The sequence below is a fragment of the Euprymna scolopes genome, chromosome 21 (assembly GCF_053919585.1).
Source record: "Euprymna scolopes isolate OS-2025 chromosome 21, ASM5391958v1, whole genome shotgun sequence".
Classification (NCBI taxonomy): Eukaryota; Metazoa; Mollusca; class Cephalopoda; order Sepiida; family Sepiolidae; genus Euprymna; species Euprymna scolopes.
Window position 1 is genome coordinate 101,602,579 of NC_136502.1, and position 25,322 is coordinate 101,627,900.

Sequence of the window (25,322 nt, forward strand, 5' to 3'; positions counted from 1 at the left end):
TCACAATTTTTTCACCCAAACTCATAAAAAAAGTAACCAACTAAAAAAAAAAATACATTCAGCCTAGACACAGGCAAAACGGCTAGCAAAAAAGATGACAAAAATGGCAGCATGATCCTTGAACAAAGGCATCAGCTGATGAAGAAGATAATATTTCCCCTTGACTTGACCAACCACAACTATCGAACATCTCAACAAACCCAGCCCAGAACTAACACCAAGCTCCCGACTTTATACTGGATGCAAAAAGTGAAGTTCAGCAAGGCCTGCTTACTCTCTTCACCAACAAACGCGACAACCCAAACCCTCACGCACATACATCAAGCACCATAAAATTCCCGGATATTCACTAATAACAACTATGGAAGAAGTTTGACCTGTTCAAGAAGAGTTAAGCTGTAAAACGCACACTAAAAACTCAACAACTGGAGGTTTGATGATTCAATCAATGCACAGGGAACCCAATCAACTCTAACGAATCGCTTCAATACCAGTACGATTCACTTGCACTTGGCTCTGTAGACTCACTTGCAAACCTCACACAAGTGACTTCAACCATGTGTACCACCAATTCACTACACAACACAGATGACACAATCAACAAATGCAGACCCACTTGTACTCATCTCTTGGGCTCTGCAGATGCACTTGCAGACCAAGAACACAAACAATTTTGCAGACCTATTTGCACTCACTCATCACTTTCAACCAACTATGCAGAGGCATGGACACCATGGAATTTCCTCATCGACATAGCAAACTTTGACACTTTCTAATTCAGTGTCTTCTTTGTGTAAAACCCATGCTATGTCATACTTAATTGGTCATCCTTATTCACTCTTATTTTTTAGCTTCTGGCTATCTAGAGGGGGTAGGTACTGTGGGAAACATATCTGCGAAATTCTGGTATCAGCAGAAGCTCGCACACACAGACACAACCCACTAGCAACTTCTAGTTAATAATAACCAAATGACAAGTTGTCACCATTGGTTAGTTGTATGGTTCTTATAACCGCCGCTAATGTTTATGTGGTGCCACTAAATTCCTTTCACCAGACTCATTCAAAAAAGGAAACCACAAGCTCACTCCTTTTTGCAAACATGAGTTTTTAAGCTCAGGTTGTTCTGATTGATGCTATGGGCATCTCACCATTGTTGTTGCTAAATGTCTTCTTCAAGATCAATGGATCATAATTGTACAAGCTGAAGAAATTAACAATTAAATTTTTTTTTTTTTTTTTACAAATCAGGTTTGCAATTCAAACCTTTACAAACTGTACACTTCATTTATAAGTAAAAATGTATTGTTGTCATATTTGCATGGCCCTGTTGGTGGGGCATTAGAATACACCAACTGCCCCTCTGCAGAGGGTAAAAGTCCCTCAATGGGGGTCTTGGATATGACCTTAAACTATATCCAGTGATGAGGCCCCAGCTTGTGAGCTTTGGGGAGTGTGGAGCGACCCTTTAATTACCATTGCTCCCAGGTCCACTCTGACCCAGAGTGGTAGTACCTGTTAGGGCCCCAACTATGGGTTAAATAGAAACTGATGTGAAAACAACAAATATATTCTATTAAAAAAATTTCTCTTCAAAATCTTTGGATTCGGCATTAAATAACCCGAAAAGGGTTGATATGCCGTAAAACAAAATCAACCAACCAACCAATCATATTTGCACTGTTTTCACTATCTACACCATAAAATAATAATGATGTTAATCAAAATGAGTGATCATTACTTCTATATCTTATTTGCTAATTTTTTTACTTTTTTCCACCTCAGCATTCTCAGTTAAATTGACGACTTTTTGAGGTTTTGAGGTCTGTTGATATCACATTTAAATTTCTAGCAAACAAGTACTTTTCTGAATATTAGGAGCTTTATAATCCAATGTAATCCATTATGTTTTTTACTGGTGGCCATGTATTTTTCCTCCCCCAACTGAAAAATACTGCATGTGTGTTACAAAACACCACCCCCTTCCCATGTTACGAATGGTGAACACCACTGACATTCATTAAGTAATAATTAGAAAAAAAGGTATTAAAATTCCAGAAAGCTATTTGTCTGCCTCGGATTTAAATGTGATATTCGTTTTAAGCATACCCGAAAACTTAGGAGTTGTCATTTTAAAGGTGAGTGTTAATGTGGAAAGAGAGTAAAAATTTACCTCTTGTAGCAACCCGTTACGTCCAACCAGAATAAATGACAGGTAGGAACATTGCCACAGTGATCACCGTTTTGAAACGGCTATGCATTATTAAGAATGCATAGGAACATGACTTTGTGATGCGACCACACGCATACATAAAAGCAAAGAAACTATGTCTACGCTCACTCGCGCTTGAATACGGTGATCAGTCCCAAAGCAGCAGGTGAGCACTATAAAAGCATTTACCTGCCAAAATCAAAACAGTTTCTCTCCAAGTTCTTAAGTGCAACACATGTTTGAGGAAGCTCCGTCATTGGGAGACGTTAAAACTCCCATCATGTTTTTACGCGGGCCACTGATAAACTACAATACCTATCGTAGAAATTCACCACATCTAACGAGAACTCAAACTTCCTTTTAAAGATTTGTATCCCAAACCACTGTTCTTACAATATGGATACACACACACATATTCACTTATATGGATTATGGACTGTTTCCACTAGGAAATAAGCCATATTGACTCCAAGCCCTCCTACAGTACACTTATCATGGAAATCAGTAGTTTCAAGCCTTGTGCCATACACACAAAATCCGCATACCAATAATCATTCATTTAAAATATTCAAACACAAGTGTTGGAACACTTTATTTTAATATATTTTTCATGCAAATAAATGTTATTTATTTTAGACTAGCCTGGGTACCCGGTGTTGCCCAAGTGTTTGGAGGTGTGTGTTGAGCAAAAAAAAAAAAAAAAAAAGTGGTAGTAGGTAGCCAGGCAGGCTCGAACCCGTACCGTAAAGAAGGAAAAAAACGTGAACAAAAAAAGTGTCATCTTTGCCGTTGCGTCCATTGCCAAACCGGAAGTGGTGAAGGTTTAGATTAAGGCTAGTCAATCGAAAAGAGGGGATGACTTTCGAAAATAACGGCGAAAAAAGCGACCCCTCCTTGTAGAAAAGTATCCAGTTGAGAGTGAAGGAATTAATGTTTTTAGCCAATTTTTCGATATTTGTCGTCCGAAGGGTCGAGCTTCAAAACGATATCGATCTCGTGAAAATCCATCGCCTTTGTGGAAAGTTTTAGGCAGACATACATACATACATACATACATACATACATACATTTAAACAGACAGGTGAGATTTATATAATAGATAAACTCAGCAATTCTGTGTTCTTTATCGAGTGCCCTCTTTTCCTGAATTTATTTTTATTTCTTTATTTAAGGATGTAAATTGGTGGCTCTTCCTATAAATTGGCGACCCCGTTTAATTTATTATTAAGGGTCCCGAAAATGCATCCCATGCTTTCATTTATCCTCGCATCTTGTTTCATTTACAGACTTATCGACGTCACTATCGGCAGTAATTTTGAATTAAATAATTCCCTTTAATTTAAATATTTACAAAATAGAAAGTAAAAGAATCAAAGAAAGTAAAACAAATTAATTTTTTTTTTTTTTTTTTTTTTTTTTAATCCCCAAAGATCAGAGAGCAAATAAACAATCGTACAAATTTGCACGGTGAATTAATTTGCTCCGTCACGGTTGCAAAAAACAAGCCAAACTAACCGACAAAATATGGCTGTCTTTTTTTTTCGGGGGGGGGGGGGGGTCATGGTGCTAATAACTTGAATGCGATCGCTTATTAATAACACGGATGAAATTTTAAATAATTAACGCGGAACGTATTGTCGGTAGACACCGGTCATCCTGAAATGCGACATCGGTTATCTTCTTCTGGCGATTATTTTCATTTTAGCTTACGCTGTAAGTTATTGTAAATCATTAATTCGTTATTTTCGATGAAGATGAGAGGATTATTTTCATTTTGTTTAACGTTTTTTTTTTTCTTTCTTTTGTTTGTTTTCAGTTTGAAAGTATGGAGTTACAATATGATTGGTTGCTGGGCGTACAATAACCGACTCCCAACGTTTTTTTTTTCTTTTTTTTTCCTAACGCTTTACTTTCTACGTTGTAGACAATGAAATTATTTAACTTAGAAATCAGTTAAAAACCAGTAATTTTTTTTCAAGTAAATTTATTTGACAGTCGTATGTTGTTAAAAAGGAAGAGATTAAAAAAAAAAAAAAAAAAAAAAAACTTTTAATTCGTAATTTTCGTAATAAAATGAACTTTATAGCCGGTGTACTATTTTGCAAAAATTCCGGTCATCGATAGATTTAAAATGATTGTCAATCCGGCATATTAACTGATTATTCTAAGGGAGATAACTCTATTTTATTAAGAAATTCGTTTATTTTTTCGGTACTTGTACAGTTTAATCAAGACATTAAAAAAATGAAAATATCGAAAAAGTTTAAATTGTACGTATCCCTTATGGAATGAAGTTCTCCGAAAAAAAAAATCGTTTAATTTCATCAAGTAGTTTTTGTTTTACAGTGAAAAAACAATTTGTTATGATACCGAGCAAAAGGTTCGATTTTTAGGAAGAAAAGCTAGTATTAAAGATAGGGAGGGGGTGTCGGCGCTTTAAAATGAGTTATCTCCCTGAGGCGTTTCTAAAATCCAAATAAAAATTTTTAAAAATCAAAGATATCTGCCTTCAACGTGCTGTCATAAAAACGTGTTTTTCCGCTGTAAAAAAAAACAAAAAAAAAAACAAAAAAAGCTCCATCAAATTAAGTGAATTTTTTTTTTTTTTTTTTTTTTCGGAGATCTTCAGTTCAAAACAGATACGCACAATATAACCTTTTTTTTTTTTTCTTCGATATTTTCATTTTTTAATGTCTTGATTAAACTGTACAAATACCATTTTTTTTTTTTTTTCATACGAGAATTTATGAATGTTTGATGTTTGGTCGAGATCTCATGGGACTGATGTCATTTCTTTAAATATTTTTTGGTTGTTTCACTAGGTGTGTCAGAAATTTCGTGAAAAATAGTGAATAATTCCACCCCGTCTTTCCAAGCTTATAACTCCTCGAAAAATGTAATTCAAGTCCTAATTATTTTTTTCAATTAAAGGAGCAAGTACCAAGGTTTCATTAAAAAAAAAAAACAAAAACAAACAACGTGTTTTTTTTTTTTTTTTAAAAGGTTTTAAACTTCGGACTTTATAGGTAAATTTCTAAAAAAACACTACTTTTTTGTTTTAAATTTGAATATATTATTTATTGACCTTTTCTCTTCAATTTGTGATATATAACACTTTGGTGAGTAGATTGATTATTTACTTTTTAATAGACATTTCAAAATGGGAAGCGTGAATTATTCGACTCCCTGTCTTAACAAGCTTATAACTACTCGAAAAATGTAATTCAAGCCCTATTTTTTTTTTTTTTTTCAATTAAAGAAGCAAGGACCAAGGTTTCATTTAAAAAAACAAAAGAAAAAACAAACAACGTGGTTTGAAAAAAAAAAAAAAAAGGTTTTGAACTTCGAACTTTACAGGTAAATTTCTAAAAAACACTACTTTTTTTGTTTTAAATTTGAATATATTATTTATTGACCTTTTCTCTTCAATTTGTGATATATAAAACTTTGGTGGGTAAATTATTTACTTTTCAATAGACACTTGAAAATGGGGGGGGGCGTGAATTTAAAAAAAAAACGTTTGTCTATTATATTCGGTTTATTGGAAAGAGCATAAAATTTCACATTGACCCTGAAGATATCGTAAAAATAGAATTAATAGAAAAATTTTGATAGATTTTTAAAGTTTAAAAATTGAAAAATATTGAGTTCGTAAAATTCATTACTTTTTTTAAAAAAATAAAACAAGTATTTCTATTACTTTTAAAACAACTTTAATAGTTTATTTTGGAAGTATAATCCATAAAGAAAATAAACAACCCACTTTTAAAAGAGAAATTACGAGTTTTTTTATATTTTATTCGCAGTTTCGTGTTAGGGGTGTCAAAAATTCCTACAAAAATTCTGATACCTATTGTTTCACTATACACATAGATTCGAAAAAGTTGTCAAAAAACAAATATATAACGAATAAATGTTATCAAAAGCAAGATAAGTTATTTTTCTACCTAACTGAATAATTTTTTAGTGTTTTTATTTAATGTAACGTGTTTATTCGGCTCAAAAAACATACAGTGTTTACCAATGTATTTGAAAAAGGCAAATGGCGATGGTGGGGACTGTGTTGAATATGTAAGTTTGGAAAAATGGGTTAAAACTAAAAAAACTATACAAAATACTGTTAGAACTCGCTCAATATGTGTTACTGTAACATAGGCTGATAGATATTCAGTGAGTTTCTAACAGTATTTGGTATAGTTTTTTTAGTTTTAACTCATTTTCCCAAACATTTATTCAACAGAGTCCACTGCCATTTGCATTTTTCTAATTTTTTGAGTTATAAGCTAATATATTAATTCATATATTACGTTATAACCTAATATATTGATTTATATATTAAGTTATAACCTAATATATTGATTTATATGTTACGTTATAACCTAATATATTGATTTATAAATTAAGTTATAAGCTAATATATTGATTTATATATTAAGTTATAAGCTAATATATTAATTTATATATTAAGTTATAAGCTAATATATTAATTTATATATTAAGTTATAAGCTAATATATTGATTTATATATTAAGTTATAACCTAATATATTGATTTATATATTAAGTTATAAGCTAATATATTAATTTATATATTAAGTTATAAGCTAATATATTGATTTATATATTAAGTTATAAGCTAATATATTGATTTATATATTACGTTATAACCTAATATATTGATTTATATATTAAGTTATAACCTAATATATTGATTTATATATTAAGTTATAACCTAATATATTGATTTATATATTAAGTTATAACCTAATATATTGATTTATATATTAAGTTATAACCTAATATATTGATTTATATATTAAGTTATAACCTAATATATTGATTTATATATTAAGTTATAAGCTAATATATTGATTTATATATTAAGTTATAAGCTAATATATTGATTTATATATTAAGTTATAACCTAATATATTGATTTATATATTAAGTTATAACCTAATATATTGATTTATATATTAAGTTATAACCTAATATATTGATTTATATATTACGTTATAACCTAATATATTGATTTATATATTAAGTTATAACCTAATATATTGATTTATATATTAAGTTATAAACTAATATATTGATTTATATATTAAGTTATAACCTAATATATTGATTTATGTATTAAGTTATAACCTAATATATTGATTTATATATTAAGTTATAACCTAATATATTGATTTATATATTAAGTTATAACCTAATATATTGATTTATATATTAAGTTATAAGCTAATATATTGATTTATATATTAAGTTATAACCTAATATATTGATTTATATATTAAGTTATAAGCTAATATATTGATTTATATATTAAGTTATAACCTAATATATTGATTTATATATTAAGTTATAACCTAATATATTGATTTATATATTAAGTTATAACCTAATATATTGATTTATATATTAAGTTATAACCTAATATATTGATTTATATATTAAGTTATAACCTAATATATTGATTTATATATTAAGTTATAACCTAATATATTGATTTATATATTAAGTTATAAGCTAATATATTGATTTATATATTACGTTATAACCTAATATATTGATTTATATATTAAGTTATAACCTAATATATTGATTTATATATTAAGTTATAACCTAATATATTGATTTATATATTAAGTTATAAGCTAATATATTGATTTATATATTAAGTTATAACCTAATATATTGATTTATATATTAAGTTATAAGCTAATATATTGATTTATATATTAAGTTATAACCTAATATATTTATTTATATATTAAGTTATAGCCTAATATATTGATTTATATATTAAGTTATAACCTAATATATTGATTTATATATTAAGTTATAAGCTAATATATTGATTTATATATTACGTTATAACCTAATATATTGATTTATATATTAAGTTATAACCTAATATATTGATTTATATATTACGTTATAAGCTAATATATTGATTTATATATTAAGTTATAAGCTAATATATTGATTTATATATTAAGTTATAACCTAATATATTGATTTATATATTAAGTTATAACCTAATATATTGATTTATATATTAAGTTATAAGCTAATATATTAATTTATATATTACGTTATAACCTAATATATTGATTTATATATTAAGTTATAACCTAATATATTGATTTATATATTACATTATAACCTAATATATTTATATATTAAGTTATAAGCTAATATATTGATTCATATATTACGCTATAACCTAATATATTAATTTATATATTAAGTTATAAGCTAATATATTAATTTATATATTACGTTATAAGCTAATATATTGATTTATAAGCTAATATATTAATTTATATATTAAGTTATAAGCTAATATATAAACGTATATATTACGTTATAAGCTAATATATTGATTTATATATTAAGTTATAAGCTAATATATTGATTTATATATTACGTTATAAGCTAATATATTGATTTATAAGCTAATATATTAATTTATATATTAAGTTATAAGCTAATATATAAACGTATATATTACGTTATAAGCTAATATATTAAGTTCTCGAGAACATGTTAGTAATGTAAAATTTTAAAAAAATCAGTTTCCTTTTTTTTTTACTTATCAAGGCCAAAAGCTACTTGAGGGTAAAGGTTAATAAGATGAATGGATTGTTAGTTGAATCATGAAGAATATTATGAGAGGATTGAAAAAATTAATGGAATGAACGAAATTTGATTGTTTATGAGGATGTCTATGACAAGTGTTTTTGACAGATTTGAATACGACCATGTTGTAGTTTGTAGGGAAGCAATCCCATAGTAATGTGTTTCATGGATGGGAATTTCTAAGAAGGAAACTGTTCATTGAAATTTGATCTATGTAATAATTATGATTATTCCTTTGTTAACATGTTATTGCCAATCAGATTTTTTGTATTATCAGTCAGTTCTTTATTACTGAGATAGAAAATCAGGTTTCCTTTTATTTCTTTTTCTTCTTTTTTTTCTTTTGTTTTTGTTTTTTTTTAGCTTACTTTGGTGTTAAAAGGACATTTTGCTAAGGTCTGATTTAGTAAAAAAAAAATGTTTCAAATATAAATAGAGAAAATATTGAAAACTAGCGGGGGTACCCGGCGTTGCCCGAGTGTTTGTTTCCGGGATGGGGGGGGGGAGTTTTAAAAAATGTTATGGTAGGTAAGTAGGAAGGATCAAACCCAGAGTCATGAGTAAAAGTAGGAAAATAAAGTGTGAAAAAAAAAAAAAAAAACATCTGCAACGTTAACAGTTCGGCCACCAAGAAAAGTCCATTCCAGTTGTTTAGGAAAAAAAAAAAAAAAAAAAACGACTATGGTAGGTCGGCGCGAACGTGAAAATATAATGTGAATTGTCCAGCACGCTAACCACTACGCCACAGAGCACTGCAGCTTAGTTTAGTGGTTTTAAATAACTTCACATGAAAGAACTACGAAGCCAAACCGGTGTTCTCTTCTCAACTGTTCCTTGTGAACGATCCCCAAACGGTGTTAAGCGGTGGCAGGGGGAGGAGGAATTTATTAGAGAGAAAATATTTTACCACTTCCATTGATCTTAACCGATTTTGGCCGTGACTTCTCAGCAGAAAAAGTATAGAAATCTAAGATTATCGAGGAATTTGAGAAATAATAAGCCTATAACACACCTAAGATATTGTTCTGCCGTTTGTGCATATTATATTTGGATGAAATATCTTGATTTTTAATCCTATTAAGGTCAAAATCAGACGAGAAAAAATGAGTTCATTTTATTTATATAGAGATAAATAAGAATTATAGGAGGCATTGGAGAGAGGTGAGAAACAGTTAAGTGGAAAAAAATAATTCAAGTTTTATTCATAAAAAACAGACAAAGTATGCTACTCAAAAATTAAATGAATAATAAATCAAATCTTTTAAAAATATAAATATACAACCGTCTGGCAAAATTATTAAGCAACTAGCAAGGGGCACCTGATCTTGTGCAGTCATAGAATACTTTTAAATATATTTTAATTCATGCAGATTTTTGTATTCATTATTACAAAGACAATTCTCTATTGAATATTATATTGTACCTAATACTGATTAGTACTGATTTGAAAAGATTTTTAAAACATGAATTGAATCATCTGGAATCAAAACCAAAATATTTAGTGCCCCAGTCACGTTCCCTACCATTTAAGCTATTAACAGATAGATAAAAAAGATTTTAAATTAAACTACTTCAAGCTATGAATTAATTTGTGCATGTGAAAAAGTAAAAGAACTATGTCGACAAGTTGAAATAAACATTTTGTATTTCAACTTGCCAATATATTTCTGTACACATTATTCATCCATCCAAACAAAGATTTTACTTGTTATGAACCATCCTTAGTGTATGATTACTATTTCTTGTTAATTTCAGTGTTATGTGACCAGTAGTTTAAGAATTCATTGACTAAATATTTTCACACACATACATACTGCTTTATATAGATGAAGATATAAACGCTTGGATGTTGTAATTTGAATAGAATTTCGATTGAGATTCAAGCAATGGCCACTCTTGTTATCCACATTTCATTAACGGCATTCATCAACAACCACTAACATAATAAACGTGGCATCCACATAAACTAAAGTGAAATCGATTTCTCTAGAAAACTACTTCATCTCTAATTGAATAAACCTTGCATTCAATAAATGCTCTTGTTGTACATAGGTTTGATTTCAACTGTGAATTTGATTTCACAAAGGCCTTTATAATAAAACAATATGCACAACTCACAGTGTAGACGTCTCATTGAAGATTCACATTGTTGACTCTAACAATACAATAAAACAAAAAAAAAATGGAATTCTTCCCTGCAACCTCTTTCTCACAGAAGAGATGTTGCAAGCCTTTCTCTGCTTTATCATTATTTTCATGGTAAGTGTTCATTTGAGCTCCAATCTATGGTCCCCCTGTCCTGACTTTCATAAAAAGCACTCGTCTAGCTAAAACCACTATCAATAATTTCCCCCACTCTTTATCTGTGCCTAAACCTAAATGTAGATTCCATGAACAAAGCTTCTTTTTTAGAACTGTACGCCTATGGAATGCTGATCCGTTTTCCTGTTTTCCAACTGATTAAAATATGATTGTCTTCAAGTCCAATGTGAACAAATTCTTGATGAGCCATCCCCTTACGTAATCCAATTTACCAAATTTCCACTACTAAATATGACTATGTGTTCCCCTTAACCGCTGTACACTCATTAACCCTTATACTCGAGTGGCCCTGGGGCCTTGATGTGACTCCTTTGTAAAAAAAAATTTTTTTATGCATTATTTACAAATTTTCTTCATCTTGTTGCTCCTTTCTTTCTTGCTTTTCTTATTTCACTCACATTTGTTCACATTCTGCAAATCTCTTTCCTTCCCCCCCCCTCATTAATCAACATATCTAGATACGATCACGATCGTTGACCATCCGTCTTTCTAGATTCAGTATCTACTCAATGTCTTCTCTCTTTTCATCATCACTCTTTTTCTTCCACATTCCCTGCTTAGATGTATCTGTATTTCTGGATATCAAACTCACTGTATATCTCACTTGTAACTTGAATAAAATTAAGCAAAGTATCAGTCCTCTACATGGCTTGTTTGATGTGATCTTGTAGTTTTTATTGTGTTTATCCTTTTATTTATTTATCTTAATTCATCTACATATCCTGTCGGATTCTTATCGTTATATTGTATCACACACACGTTGCAAAGTGTGTTGTTTTCACAAAGCAGGTTGTAAAGTAAGTAACAAGCTTCACTCAGTATAGACAACAGTATAGACAACATCTATAAATATAAAAGCGAAAATGTATGTTTGTATGTGTGTTCGCTTTTTCTGTATGTCTACAAAAAGCTTTTTTCATAGAAGCGGTCGGTCGCCTAACAACTTTTTAAAACTTTTTATATCCCATATAAATCGTAATATCTCACAGTTAACAACGAAGCTCGCCTGTCTATTTAATTTGCTCGACTTTGGGAAGATAAATATTCAACATTTGTCGCTCGCCGCATGTGGGTTAGTCTTTTTCCTATAACATCTTGGGAAGCGTTCTCGCAGTAAATGAAATACTATCCCGCAGTCAAACTTGACCTCATTAACTCATTAAAACGGGCACCTGCCAAATCGAAGTAATTAAATAAATTCAAACGGGTTTCCGTTAGCATCTCGTGGTGGGGCAATGGTTAACATCGCACTTTTTTTTTTCACACTTTAATTTACAACTTTGCCTCAAGGGTTCAGGTTCGATCCTCATACTTACCTACCAAAACATTTTTTAACCCCCCACCCCACCCATGGAGTTTCCACACACACCTCCAAACACCCGGGCAATGCCAGGTACCTCTCACTAGTGTTAAATACAATCGGAAGTGTTCTGTAAATCATTCTGGTATTCTGAAGAATGACAAAAAGTATTAGTAATAGAAGTATGTACTGAAACTCATTCTGCAGGAGGATATGTTATTTTGCAAATACAAGTATGACAAAAGATACAATCTTTTTGAATTGGAGGGAGGCCTATAATTTATGTTCTTAATCTGTTGTAGAGTGTTATGTTAACAAAATAATAAGTTTAGCTAAAATAAATATACTGTTACGTTGTGTGTGTGTATGAATATGTTCCAAAACGACGTAAATGTTGAATAGTGGGTTTTATATTTTATCTGTATATTCATGTACGTGTAAATGCGTGTATGTATATACATCGTATCATTTAGTTAATCGTCTAGTGTGTATATTTTAACATTTATGCAACAGTTCTAACAGGAAACGATTGACGTAGATGTATCGAAACAGTTGTAGACAAACAGTTCTTTTTAACAAATGTAAATAAACACAACACATACCTGGAAATATTTATTTTCATGATTCCAGCCGTTATCTTCAGAGATTGCAATATCTTCACATCTTGGCTGCCTGAGAAAATGCTGGTCCCTGCATCATGGAGAGACCAACTCTCCTTGAGTGGTCCGTTCTCTCTGATGTTCAGCTAACGACTGACTAGAATCTCCCCAAATCTACATCTTATGACGTGTCTAAGACCCTAACTACTGACGTAACATAAATCTGATTATTTGTTCGGCCAAACCAAAAATTATGTTTTCCTGTATTTTCTAAAACCACATTCTTCTTATAATTGTTTATTATTTCAGCTATCATTCCCTTTTTTCCAAATCGAATTGTTTATTTTTCTAATCATAATAATCGATCCAGTGACCCACCGTCGCTCAAATCAATTAATAATCATAATAATAATGTTTTGACCCTTGGCCCTGCCTACCACAGTTAACACGGATACTACACTATGATCACAGCCAAAGGGTCACAACATTACAATACTTGTTGATATTGTAACCAAGTGATGTGAATAATGTGGGAGGACTTAATGTAGAGAAGGTATATATAGCATTCGTTTATTCAAACATAAATATAATAGACAGTACAGTTTTTAGCCCATTTAAAATGGGGAAAAGTTACAGCCTGTTGACTTAATAATTAGTGTTTTATGCCAAATTGATGATTTAATGATTAAATCTGCGCATTTTTGTATTAAATACTAATCCTTATTAGTGTATCGAACAAATACCATAATACTTAGGTCGCTGCATCCATACAAACTTTCAGGCAGATTGGTCCAGTAGTTTCTAAGAAAAGTGAGAGTAAATGTAGTATTGCGTTGACTAATCCCTACTAATCCCTAACTGTGCATCGAGTAGATACCATAATACTTAGTTTGCTGCACTTTACTATAAAAAGGCCTATACAAAATTTTAGCCAGATTGGACTAGTAGTTTCCAATAAAAAATGGAACAGATTATGAGAATTATAATATAGCTTTGTGTTTATTTAATCTTTTGAACTTTTGTAAGTGTGACATTACAGTGAATAAAATTTTTCCAAAACTTATGTTGTTTTGAATTTTTTTAATTTCTCACACTTCCAATTAACTGTAGTCATCTTCATCTATATATATAAAAGCGAAAATGTTTGTCTGTATGCATGTTCACTTTTTGTGTATGTCTGTAAAAGGCTTTTTTCGCTGGACTTTTCAGTCGGCTCATTCTTTCTTATAACTTTTTATATCACAACTAAATGATAATATCTAAGAGTTATGAACGGGGGTCACCTGTCTATTTAATTTGCCTGACTTTCACATGCTATTTTTCCAGATTTTTAGAACATCCCATGTATCTTTCGTTTTTCAGTATAAAACAAGTAAAAACTGGCTTGCAGCCGCGTCATGTTTCAAGGTCAAACATCAAAACTTAAGTTTCTCGCACCTGTTAATTTCATTTTATAAACGTTAAATTAAGATGCTTTTCATTCCTCTTCTCTTGTTGCCGCGATTGTTAGGTCCGAGGGTTTATTCCATTTCGTGTCCACCTCCATGGCAAAGGTTTGGGGTTCAAGCCTACTTTCCTACTAAAACTTTTTTTTCTTTTACACCTCCAAACACCCAGCAAACGTTTTTTTTAAAACAGGGTTGTTTTGATCGCCCCCCCCCCCAACACACACACACCTACAAACACTCGGACCACGCCAGGTACCCCCCCCCGTTAGTTTCTTATAAAACTTCTTTATAAATATAAATAAACAGCGAATGCCAGGTATAAACCTTGGTAGTCATGAGGTAGGTAGAAGTTCAACACATTTTGTCTGAAAAAAAAATTTGCAACGTTAAACAAACCCACAGCAGGGAAGTGCATAAAAAACGGGACTTAGGTGCCATCAGCCAGAAGCTAAACCAAAAGCAAAATTTTGTGAACCCAAAAAAAACAAAAAGATGCATGCCATGGCGCAAACTTGCATAGTAAGTGAACAACTCATTGATGGGCCCATGAGGACACAGATGCTATAACACACAAACTTAGCTATTTACAACGAAAGGAGATAATGATTGTTAGCACATATACGATTTACAAGCCGTGTCGAAAACAAGGTTTTTATCTGAACACCTCTTCCAAACAAAACGACATTTCTACATGAAATATCAACAATTTTTCCCAATTTTCTTATATTTTTTGTCCGAGAGATCGCGCTTTCTAACGATGCCACATTCATGCATGCATGATGCAGATGACAAAAGTTTTTAGCAGACATACAAACACACGGATATTTGCCCTTTATATAATAGACCAGCATTGTTACTTGGTGTATCCTGGGTGGAGAGGTGGTATCCTAAGGCTATTGAGCAACCAACCCCCAGCCCTAAAAAAAAAAACAACTTTTCTTCAATCAAAATAACAGCAAATACTTGCAGTAGGCAGGCTCGAACCTAAACTGGATATGTTTTTAGTGTTTTTATTTAATGTAACATGTTTATTCAGCTCGAAAAACATACAATGTTTATCGATGTATTGGAAAATTAAGAATGGCCACCGACCGACTCTCTTTAACACGGTAAGTTTGGGAAAAGGAGTTGAAAATAAAAAATATGCAAAATACTGTTAAAAAACCCACTGAATACATGTCAATCTATGTCATGGAAACATATATTGAGCGAGTTTTAAACCGTATTTTGTCTAGTTTTTTATTGATAATTCCTTTTCCCAAACTTACCGTATCAAATCGTATTTCCAAGTTTAATTAATTTGAAAGTCGCCTCCTTCCATTCTAATAGCGCTTTTTCATTGGATAAACAAATGAACACTCAATGAATTACAAAAATAGATAATCAGAAAAAACTACCGACCCCTTAGCATCACCAGAAAAATAAACGTACGTTGAGATTGATAGGTGTATGACTTGCAAAATTGTTGATGCTAAACTGATCTCTCCTTGCAAAAAACGGCCCAGTTAACCAGAACAGAATTAATCTTTTTTTATTAATTTTTAGATAGTTCTCATCCGAGAGATCGATTTTTCTAACGATACCAATTTTGTCATTGATGCATCTGTCAAATGTTTTTGGCAGACCTACAAACACACGGATGATTTGGGTCTGAGAAGGACCAGCCATAAAATCCCTGTGCACATGTATTCCTTCCTCACTAACGCACACTTCGTTGCCATTAACAATAAATATATATCATTTTAGTATCATGTATCAGTGTATCATTTTTCATCCTGGGAGGTGATGATGGTTAAATGGTTAATGACACAGACAAATGATCTGGATGTTCAAAGTTCAAATCAAGTTCGTTCCACAAAATCACTTTCTCGTAGAATGTTGGCAACCTTTATGTGGTTCCTCCCATAAATAGCTAATGTGTTTCTAGAAAGAATTCTGTCCATTGGCAATTGCATTTCTTTCACTGACAGTCTCCCAAAGCTAATTACTGAGTGAAAAATATCTTTTCAATCTTTATTTGTTTTTTATTTAATAAAACAAGCAAAGTCAAATTATTTAAACAAATGGTTTAGTAGAACAGTATACTCTTTTCTTAACAAAGACTGTTTAAAAACACATCTGAAGGTATCCAAATGTTTATACCTTCAGGTCTCAACATAAAATTCAGTGTATATTTAGAATTACACTTATTTAAAAAATACAGAAAAATCTGTATAATATATGTACTCGTCACAGAATGAAGATGTCATATTCCAAAAATCACGAGGATTTGGCTTGTAAACGAAAATATTTAGTTGTCAAAAGTCAACTAAATAAAAATTTGTCTGTAGTGCCCTGCAACGACAAATCTACGTAGTAGTAGTCTTAATAAAGGTAAAGACTGGTAGTAGCAACATTTTGTCACCCCTCCCCCCTCTCTTAATTATTGGTAGAGTGTCAACATATTTGAAGTATTCGACATTAAAAACGTCATGTTGAATACTCTTTAGGATGCTGGATGAACGATAAATGAAGTCAAGTTTTAAAATTAATCCCTCACTCTCATCATCTTACATGTATAAACAAACAACCTTTTCTTGAAGACCCCTGCCATAAATGCAAAAATCGGAATTCTGGAAAAAAAAATACCTCTACCACCTTTCTGAACGATTGGGTGGTTGTTTTTGTTTTACGGCATATCAACCCTTTTCAGGTTATTTAATGCCAAATCCGAAGATTCGGAAGAAAAATTTTTTAATAGAATATATTTGTTGTTTTCAAGTCAGTTTTAATCCATAGTTGGAACCCTAACAGGTACTACCACTCCGGGTCAGAGTGGACTTGTGAGCAATGGCAATTAAAGGGTGGCTGCACACTCCCTAAAGCCCGCAAGCTGGGGCCTCACCACTGGATATAGTTTAAGGTCATATCCAGGACCCTTTCTGAATGAAAATAAACCAATAACTATAATCGAATGAACTCTTCCTCTTTATAAATATAAACAAACAGTGAATGCCGGGTAAAAACCTTGAAAATTCAAATTTCAATGAACTTGCTGTACTGGTTTAGGATTTTAGGCTTAGCGTTATGGTTTTACACACAAACGATCGAATCTCACTAGAACTTTTTTAAAAATGATGCAATAATAATTAAAGAGGAATCTACCATCATATATTGGAAAGCCAGATGTGTGACTTTGTGTGAAGACTAAAATTTCGAGAAAAGTCTGTTTGATCGAATAATAGTGGACATTGCTAAATTTCACCCAATTTATTAATAAATTGGGTGAAATTTTGGGAAGGACTCTTGTTTTTTCATACAGTGAACAGCTGACGGGGACATTTTTTAGTGGGGGTATTTTTTGGCAGGGGCATTTTTCTAAAAAAACAAGTATATTTATTATGTTTCTGAATATTTTCAGATGAGGATTGATTATTCGTATTTGGATTCATCAGACTACTGTTCTCATTTTACTAAATAATAGATCCTACTGCCTGTTTGTATCAGAATTTTAGATGAAAACATTGTGTTTGTGAAAAACATGATTCATAAGTTCTAACCAAATTTGATAATATCTTTAATGTTATCTGATATTCCCAATCCTAATTAGCTATCAATTTTTATTTTTAAACATTTTTTTATGCATTTGGTCCATATTCATTCGAAATTTGCTGTTATTTTTTTTTTTTTCCTTTTGAAATGTAAATTAATTCATTATGGAATTTTGTTAAATATTGATGGATACGTTTGCAAGTATAAATATTAACTAAATTATATTTGCTCAAATAAATCTGACATTATGCTGAAAACAGGAAACACTTATGACAAGGGAGCACGAAGGGGTCAAATGGTTGACCTATCCGTTTTTAAGTTAAAATTTGTGAGTAAAGAAATCCCTAGTTTCTGATCAGATGTGTTGTCAAACATATGACAAACATAGTGGCAGGTGTCATTTTTTGTGAAGAAGTGGAAGTTTGAATGTTTTTAACATGGGATAACGCAATGTTAAATAATCAAGCAATCTAAGTTTCTCTTCCACCTACCTTTTGACCTTGCAGCTTACTGAATGATCATGTTGAATAAATCATTCATCCTCTAAGATTCTATTGTTGAATTAATTGAATAAAATAACAGGCATGTAAGGTGGATTTTATTACAGCTAATAAAATGAACTCAGTCCTTGAAAAGATAACACACATGCACAATGGATGACATTAGCAAAAAGGCAAGGTATGATTTTGCGGTGATTGAGGTATTATTGACTAATGGCTTTTTAAAAAAAGGGAAATATTTTGTTCATAACTTGGCAACATTACTGTATGGGAGCATACACTTATTTCAAGAATAGTTTATGGTATAAGCAAATCATTTTCAAAATGTCTGCTATAGCATACAAAGATCAAAATAGGTAATTTTGCATAATGCTGCATTAGTCACCTGGGTGTTCAAAACATGGTTAGTCACATGGGATGTTTATATATCCCAATACAAAAATGTTTGTGTTATTATTTTGTAAAACACAGTTATCCTGCTGGTTCAGGATATATCTACAGTCCCTATTGAACACTTGTATCTTGCAAATATTAATATAAAATAATACAATAAAATAAATTATAAAACTATATAACTTTATATAATTATAAAATATTACATTAGCTAAGCTCATAGTTACAAGACCGAAAAAGTAATAAATCTATAATATAAAGCTGAACGTCTGTGTGTGTGTCTGGTCACGAATAGGCTCCTATATGGTCGACTATTATAGAAAACTGATCACATTTAATGATAGAAGATGTATCGAGACACAGGAATGGGTATGTTTGATCTGGCATAATGATGATTCATTAAAATTGTGTAGTCTGCATATGCACCTGGTCCACAAAGTATAGAAATAAAAAATTTTAAAATTAAAAAAAAACCGTTTACAAGTGATTTTGATATAGATGTACATAATAATACTTTGATAAGTATGTTTTAACTTAAATATGGATGGTATAATAAAATTGTAGGCTCTGCATTCGCGCCTGGCCTCCATAGAATAGAAATAGGCACAAACTTTAATAAAGACTTTTCATATCTATCTGCATAAGTATACTTTGATAATTATGCTTCAGTTTGAAGAAATATGGTATAATAAAATTATTGGGTGTTTGTTAACACCTGATCCCTATAGAATGGAAATATGTCACAAAGTTTAACAAGGTTTTTTAATATAGATCCACAGAATATTGTGATAACTGTTTCAGTGTGAACAGGTATGGTATAATAAATTATGGGGTTTATCTATTTTATTTTTACTTTCATCATATTTTGCTTTGGTTTTGATACCCCCAAATTCGAAGCTATCTCTTTACAACCCTTCCTTTTAATAACCTATCATACTTTCATAAATCAGAGTCCATTTTCTGTAGGCTGTTTTTGAACCCAGTCAACGATGGGTACTTTTGCTAGTTGTTAATAAAATAATAATCCCATCAAAACTTATGATACAAAAATACCAAAACATATTAATTCTATATTAAATATTGCAGAGTATCCTAATGATGCATAATGTGTGAATATATCTAAAAATTTACATTCCCACTGGCAAAATACAAAAATATATAAATCATAAAATCATACCTATGTTAGTCAGCTGGGGTGACTGGACACAGCAGAAGGACTAAGTGCCGTCTACCTCCAAAGAAAACTGAGATACAACCGCATCATACCACGCATGCTATACCCTCATTGAGTCAGGAGAGTACTGGGAAGAAAGAAAAAATAAGTTGCCAACTAGGAATTATGAGCACTGAAATAAAATTGGGATGACCCCCCACCCCATGGGACTAACGCAGGGTTAAAGATTCTTTATTTTAATACAAAATTATTACATTTTTATTCTATTTCTATTGTTTAAACAATGAAAAAGTGTTTGTTTGCAAGTATATAACCAATTGCATTTGAGGACACACACAGGAGAAAAAACATTCCATTTTTTTTTAAAGTTTATTAAGATAAGTAATAAAGAAATTTTTTTTCGTTTCTCAATTGATATGTTCATGTTATGTCATTTCTTATTCAAGAATTATGTTTTATATTATTTCTTTAAGCAAATAATAATTGACGTGAGTATACTAGTGATGGAAAAGTTAAATGTACTTTTAAACTCTATTTATAAAAGTACCTGTCATCAAATCGGATTTGTTTGTTGTGGTCAACAAGTTTGATGACATTTGGCAATATTTTTCCTATTTAAACACACACATACACATATGTGTATATTAAGGCAGAAATGTTTCCTTTGTGCATGTTTCATTGAGTAGAGAACTTATGTCTACAAATTTTGGTTTTGATCCTTTCTAATTTTCTTATTAGGTTGTCCAGAAAGTCCTTGGCGCTTTAAAAGTAAAGATTTCTGAAGGCTCTTCACAATCCTAGAAACTATTTACTTACGTAAATAATTATTTATATATATATATATATATACTAGCAAAAGTACCCATTGTTGACTGGGTTCAAAAACAGCCTACAGAAAATGGACTCTGATTTATGAAAGTATGATAGGTTATGAAAAGGAAGGGTTCTAAAGAGATAACTTCGAATTTGGGGGTATCAAAACCAAAGCAAAATATGATGAAAGTAAAAATAAAATAGATAAACCCCATAATTTATTATACCATACCTGTTCACACTGAAACAGTTATCACAATATTCTGTGGATCTATATTAAAAAAAACCTTGTTAAACTTTGTGACACATTTCCATTCTATAGAGGTCAGGTGCGAACGAACACCGCATAATTTTATACCATATTTCTTCAAACTGAAACATAATTATCAAAGTATACTTACGCAGATAGATATGAACACTCTTTATTAAAGTTTGTGTCTATTTCCATTCTATGGAGGCTAGGCACAAACGCAGACCCCACAATTTTATTATACCATCCCTATTTAAGTTAAAACATACTTATCAAAGTATTATTATGTACATCTATATCAAAAACACTTGTACACGTTTTTTTTTTTTTCAATTTAAAAATTTTTTATTTCTATACTTTGTGGACCAGGTGCGAACGCAGATCCCACGATTTTAATGAACCACCGTTCTACCAGATCAAATCTACCCATTCCTGTATCTCGATACATCTTCTATCATTATATGTAATCAGTTTTTTAAAATAGTCAACCATATAGGAGCCTTTTCATGACCAGACAGACACACACACACACACACACATACATACATTCAGCTTTATATTATATATATATATATATATATATATATATATATATATATATATATATATATGTATGTATAGTGTGTGTCTAAAGAATCTTTGAATATATAAGTAAGAAAAAATGCAGTTTAAATTCCCAGGGAGACTATGTTCACCATATTGCAGACTTGGCACTTGCATATGTCAACTTAATGCTGGAAAATCCTAAATTGCAAAAGGAGATAGCACTGAAACACAAACTTAATTTAAATTGTAATATAGAAAACGGGGATCATCAGCTATTTACCATGCAGCTGTTTTGGAGACGTAAGAAAACAGTACAGCTACTCTATAGCTCTTCACTGGCACTCATCAAAATACCACTCCCCGTCAACCAAATGTAGATCCAATCCAGTTACTATTATGTTGTCCAGAAAGTCCTTAGCATTTTAAAAGCACATGTTTCTGAAGGCTCTTAACAATCCTATAAACTATTTACTTTAATCACGGATGTATCTTTTCGATTGATGACAGTTTTGCAAATATATTTATTTTTCAGATGTTCCTCATTACAAAAAGAAATAATGGATTGCAGCAAATGTCATGTTCTGGTAGTTATGTTTTTTTTTTTTCTTCGGAAAAGGATAAACTGCTGCTAAAACTTTCAAAGAGGTTTGTGAAGTGCATAGTGACAATGCTATAGGAGAATCAACTGTTTGGAAATTGTTTACAAAATTCAAAACGTAAAACGTCAGTCCTGAAGATGACACTCACAATGAAAGACCCTAAAAATTTGATATCGATATTTTGAAAACAAAAACCGAAGAATATCCAAATAATCATGACCATTTCCATTGAATGAAAATTGCTAAGAAAGGAGAAGTATTTTTTATTTTTATCCTCTTTATGTGTCTAAAATTTGCTTGGAACTTTCTAGATAATCTAATAATTTTCTTGCTCTTGGCAAGAACTGACTAGTGTAATAGTGTAATAGTCATAGTCACTTTTGACCCGAGTACTTTGTAGGGAAAATTGTAATTAGTGCAAAAAAAAAAAAAGAAAAAAAAAACGCCCACATATCTGCACGTCTCGTGGAGTTCAGCTGTTGAATGTTAGAAGAAATCAAAATGGCAATACCCAGGTGACTTTTTTCTTCAATGGTTGCATGAAATCTTGTAGAATTTTTGTTGATTGTGTGCATATTAGACGATCTTGGACTGTATTGAAGAATGAGAAAGTTCTTTTTTTTTTAGAAAAACTAGTTGTACACATGTGCTGTGTTGAGGCGTGATGTGTTATTGGAAGCTGAGAGAACTTAGTGAAATTAAGATATGGTACGTCATCAGTGAAAAAAAAGATTGATCATTTTATGCGTCAGATAATGAAAAACTAAGAGGACACACAGACAAACAGTAAGGTAAAATAATTAAAAAGTGTAAAGAGAAGTTTATGGAATTAAATCAAATGTATTCACATCAGCTTCTTTCATTTCCTTTCTCGGATAGAACATAATTGATCACAAAATATATATTTCTCCATTTGTCTCTGCAACGATCTATTTACAATTCATCCATTTCCATTTTTTTATCAATAAATACTCTTTTTTATCAATAAATACTCTTTTTTATCAATAAATACTCCTTTCCCACATCATGTGTGGCTTTTCTACTTTTTATCATGTTTAGATTGTTGTCTTTTGTTTCTTTCATTTCCACCTCTAAATGCACTATCCCAGTGATTCCCCACCTGTGGGTCACGACCCCAAATGACATGGGGGTTGTCAATTGATTTTAAGCCACATGTGAATATTATATAAAACATGACGAAACGCATATTGATATGAAGGCGAGGTTTCAGTTTACTGTTAAATGTAAGAATCGTTTTGCGAGGGCAGAAGGACGCAAAAGTAGATTTGCTCATCAGTGTCATAGCTTTTTTTTTCCTGCAACGGATTTGGTATTTTCCGTTTCTAGAGTAAATTGAGTTGAATTTATAATGTATAATGTGTCAGTTGGGAATATTGCTGTAGTGTAAGTATTATTATGTGTAAACGTGCTGAGTGTTGTTGCCTTCTTCTTCCATGACATTTGGGAGAGAGAGAGAGAGAGAGAGGGAAGGAGAAGTGAGACTGAGGGAGAATGGTCACCCAGACCATCATAATAAACAGCCCCTTTACCTCCTTTCTGCTCCGTTCACGTGGTGTCACCTTTCTCTGGCCTACTCACCTTTTGCTTCTCTTTGTTTATTGCGTGTTTAGATTGTAATTTGTTTTAGTTGCACCACCAGTATCGCTTCTCCTACTTCCCTAGTGTTGTTAGAGTGATTCTTAACCCTTTAAAAATGAGTGTTAATAAAAGAAAATATAGCGATGATTTCTTGAAGTATTGGAATTATTAAGGACTCACTAACTAGGTGCCTTGTGATTGGATGAAAAAAAAAACAACCAATCACAGGCTTCCCTTTTAGAAAGCCAGAGCGGTTTTTATACATTCTCTTCTTCTTTTGCTAGTAGGGCCTTCAAAGACAACACATCTAAGATGTGAATACAAACAAGCCAACATGGCTATTTTCACACACAGACTTCAATGCAGTACTCACATGTTCTCATCCTACAGTACTGTCTACAATCTTTCGTGACACATGCTTCTACTACTAATTTGTAGGAGACAAATAATCCATCATAGCTACGGACTAAAACTTAAGCACACACATACATGAACTCTTTTCTCTTTTAATAGGCCTATACTATCATCAGCGTCTCTACACAGAAACTCTTTCCACAACTAACCTGTTTCCTTATTCTTACTAACAAAGATGACCAATAAAGCCGTTTATTAAATGTGCAACTTGACATACATTTTTGTTTATTTAGATATTTAATAGTATTAGTACAGGATTACAGGAGAAAGGAAATACAATATCTTTGTCTGAAAAGATACCGTCTTTTAAAATGATATTTAGATCACCAAAATTAAGCAAAAACAATTATACATGTTCCCAACACTTGTCCAATTTGTTGAAGAAGCGGCAAATGAAATTAATAGCAATGTTGGTACAAGAACACTTGGAAAATCTTATTGTTCAAATAAGAAGTTATTTTCGCGATAAATGTTGCAAATCTTTCTCCCTCACAATCAACCCTTGCAATGCCAGTATATCTAATATCCCTGAAGCAACAGAAGAAGAGTTCACCGATCTAAAAAAAAAAAAAAACAATTTTGAAACTAAATCATGGTCTTGTAACTTGTAACTACAAGAATTTTTAGGCAAAAAGTTTCCAAAAATCCTCATTAATATCAGAAAGTGCAATAAGGAATTTATTGCCGTTTCCAACTATTTATGTGAAGCAGCATGTTCCCAATTTCTCACTCTTAAAAATAAGTATCGAAACCAATGTGGACAACAATTTGAGGCCTACCATATCGACAACGGAACCCAAAATAGAATTGCTAGCTAAAAAAAACCCTGCAATACCAACCATCTTATTCATTTCATGCCATGTCGACACATGCTTCATGCTTCTCTCTCTTCATCACGTTTTTTCTTCTGGTTTCTTTTCTCTTCCTTTTCCTTTGATCATGCTGTGATATCATGTTCGTCACAGCTTGGTCATTT

At 31.3% G+C, this 25,322-nt stretch overlaps 2 protein-coding genes across 3 annotated transcripts in view; one reads left to right on the top strand and one right to left on the bottom strand.

Moving 5' to 3' along the window:
• LOC145242874 (uncharacterized) overlaps window positions 1-25,322 on the bottom strand; it is a 107,946-nt gene that overhangs the window by 17,118 nt on the left and 65,506 nt on the right. The gene's annotated exons all lie outside the window — the stretch shown is intronic.
• The window catches only part of LOC145242637 (uncharacterized), a 131,903-nt gene continuing 110,413 nt past the window's right edge, over window positions 3,833-25,322 (top strand). Inside the window, exon 1 of one of the 2 annotated variants that reach the window (XM_080105757.1) lies at window positions 3,833-3,924. The gene's annotated coding sequence lies outside the window, so the exon portion shown is untranslated. The remainder of the gene's footprint in view (window positions 3,925-25,322) is intronic. The other variant, XM_080105756.1, reaches the window with a different exon arrangement.